Here is a 3,275-nt window from a genome sequence, read left to right as displayed (position 1 = left end):
ATGATTGTACCACTGCACTCCAGCTTGGGTGACAGAGTGAGACCCTCTCTCAAAACCAAAACAAACACCAATAAAACTCAAAGATTTACTTTGGGTAAGAACATTTTATAGAAAAAGAGAATAGTTAGATATGATTAGATCATCTGTGTTCACTGAATATAATAAATGCTACATCTGTTTCAATACCATCAGGTTTCTGACAAACACGCAGCTGAAGATATGGGGAGTAAGTTCTCAAAGGGGTCTTAATCTAATTGAAGTTTATCATAACATTGCTTGAGCATTTCTATTCAGGAATGGTAATTTTTTTTTCCCCAGAAGAAGGTTGCAAAGAACCTTGTAAAGTGATTTTTGTCCCAGACTGTGTTAGGGACATTTTTCTCCACAGATTCATAAAGAAAATATTTTTTCAGTCATATTAGTACGCATAGATAAACATAGTTTTCCTCTTCAGCAACTGGGATTATCCCAGCAGTAACTTCAGTCTTATTGGCTAGGTCCAACCAGGGTTTTGTCCAGAGGATGTGCTAGATAATGCTGGGATGTTCTCCAGAGCAGCTAAAAGCACATGTAGTTTGTGGTGAATGCAATTTCAGGGAATCAAGGCTTAGTCCCAGAGACACAATAATATCAGGCATTCGACAGAGGAGCAAAGTCAGAATCAGGAGCTGAGAAGCTGAGAGCTGGTGTCATTAGAACAGGCTGGGAAATACGAGTGTGAGGCATGTCTCGGCAGGAAGGTCCAGCATTGGCCAGGGAACAAAGCAGACTTCTTGGCATGCCCTCTCACTGAGGCTATGGGAACTGCTGGGCAGGCCAGCCTACTTAAAGGTAAGGGCTTCAAAGTGGGTGTTGGGTGTTACATGGGGTGAAACTCACCATTTGGCTGTTCACTTTATGCATATACTTGCACAATTTCCTGTGTCTCTTCTTAATTTATGAACCCATTTTCTATTCTCAACCTCACGCAGTCTCTTACAACTTCCCTTGGACTTTTCTAGTTTATTTTTTCAGTGTCTTCACCCTGGCATACTAATCAGTCCTGCTGTGCTCTGTGCAAAGATCTACAAGTCTTTAGTAGAAAGCCTCAGCAGTACTAGTTGGCTTGATTATTAAATGTGTTCTTCCTTCCAGGAAGTACAGAGTTACAAATAAATGGTGGGTGTACAAATATGAGGGGAGAGAAAATGGGGGCATAAATTGAGACCCTTTTCAACAGCATCTCATTGGAGTACTGCAGTGAATTTTAGAGCATATTACTTTAGAGTTAGTGATAAATAGAATAGGCTTTGGAGGAAAATGATGGGAAAATTTAAAGGATTGAAAAATTGGGACTTATGTCTATGGGTTAAGATAATTAGAAATGGTTGACTTAAAAGTAGAAAAGCCTGAGGAATGAGGTCATATGAAAGCATAATCTGAGGGAACAGAGTGTTGGGGGTGGCCTTTGTGAAAACAAGACACATCTTCCTGGAATATCAATTTATTCAAATATTCCAGAAGAGAGGCGGAGAGGAAGAAATTATTTTAGTGGGAATCAGTTATAGCTATATCGTGGAGCAGAGTGTAAAATGCTCAAAAATTATTAATATAAAATACAAACTTAAAAAAATACTCAAGCTTTTGTCTGAGCTGTTATGGTTTTGGCTCCTGGGTCCTAGATATATAGGTTTAATTTCTCCAGTCCTTAGGCGGCATTTGAGTGTTTAATTACAATAGGGAGGATGGTGACCAACCTTCTGTGTGCCTGATAGAACTAGAATTATAGGTTACATAGAGAGTTTTAACTTAAATACAAAGGAGGACTTTTATTGAGGGTTATGACAATAAATCACATGAGCAAAATGAGTTTAGGAACATTCAGGAGTGTATTCCTTACCTTGGAGAAAAAAGTAACCTGGAGAGCAACTGCTGTTTACCCTCTAAAACCTTTGATGGGCTTCTCTCTCAGGTAGAGTCCTGGCTGGTGCGTGGTTTTTTTCTTCTGACGGTGCTTCTTTGCTAAAGTGGAATCGTGGCTAACAGGCCCCTTGCTGAGGGTCCCGGGCACAGGATTGAGGCAGCTTTTTCCAGAGTGCTTTATATTTAGACCTATCTGGAAACAAATTTCCAAATTACCACAGTAGAGTCCTGGGTATTTTTATACCGATAAATTCTCTGATTCTATTGACAAGAGAAATATTATGGATTGAAGTGAAAAGTAAATGTCATGTTCCTTCTCAGTCTTATCTTCCAGAAATAACTACCAATAATGCTTTCTTACGTATTCTTCTACAGATTTTCTTTTCTTTTTCTTTCTTTCTTTCTTTTTTTTTTTTTTTTTGAGATGGAGTCTTGCTCTGTGGCCAGGCTGGAGTGCAGTGGCAGGATCTCGGCTCACTGCAACCTCCACCTCCGGGTTCAAGTGATTCTCCTGCCTCAGCCTCTTGAGTAGCTGGGACTACAGTTGTGTGCTACCATACCCGGCTAATTTTTTTGCATTTTTAGTAGAGACGGGGTTTCATGGTGTTAGCCAGGATGGTCTCGATCTCCTGACCTCGTGATCCGCCTGCCTCGGCCTCCCAAAGTGCTGGGATTACAGGCGTGAGCCACCGCGCCTAGCCTCTTCCACAGATTTTCTATGCATGTACTAGGAGATACATACACACCCATCCATACGCAAACATATACACACATGTGATCATATTATTTACATTTTTCAACTTTTTCCTTTTAAATGAAGATGCTTTTTCCACTTAAAATGTCTAGAACATTTACCATATAATTTTCCCCTTTATTCTTTCTCTAGCATCAGACATCCGTAGAGAATTCCATCATGTGGTTGTACATTCGTTTCTCAAACAATCTCATATTGCAGGATATTAAAGTTGTGTGGCAGATGCAGCGAGTTGTCATTTCTACTTCTTTCTGATGAGGAGAACTCCGACTTTGTTCAAGATAGTAATAGTCTCAACTAAACCTATGAGTGTCCCCAGGATCCCATGTAGGTAGGGGTGGCACGTGACACTATCTGGGCTCAATGGAATTACAGTATTCCATTGTTGCTGGTGAAGGGTGTCCAGGTTCTTGGCATCTTGAACAAAGAATTGGACAAAACACACAAACAAAGCAAGGAAAGAATGAAGCAACAAAAGCAGAGATTTATTGAAAATGTAAGCATAAAGCCTGTAATCCCAGCACTTTGGGAGGCCGAGACGGGTGGATCACGAGGTCAGGAGTTTGAGACCATCCTGGCTAACACGGTGAAACCCCGTCTCTACTAAAAAATACAAAAA

General features: G+C 40.4%; 1 long non-coding RNA gene across 2 annotated transcripts in view; it reads left to right on the top strand.

Moving 5' to 3' along the window:
* The first annotated feature begins 592 nt into the window (after positions 1–592).
* LOC108529335 (uncharacterized) overlaps positions 593–3,275 on the top strand; it is a 17,711-nt gene continuing 15,028 nt past the window's right edge. For both annotated transcript variants that reach the window (XR_001885496.1, XR_001885497.1), the window contains exon 1: positions 593–831. This is a non-coding gene — a long non-coding RNA (uncharacterized LOC108529335). The remainder of the gene's footprint in view (positions 832–3,275) is intronic.

This window comes from Rhinopithecus bieti, unplaced genomic scaffold, assembly GCF_001698545.2.
Source record: "Rhinopithecus bieti isolate Rb0 unplaced genomic scaffold, ASM169854v2 scaffold_5924, whole genome shotgun sequence".
NCBI classification, from domain to species: domain Eukaryota; kingdom Metazoa; phylum Chordata; class Mammalia; order Primates; family Cercopithecidae; genus Rhinopithecus; species Rhinopithecus bieti.
Note: the sequence above shows the minus strand (reverse complement) of the source record. Positions and strands in the feature narration are given on the sequence as shown.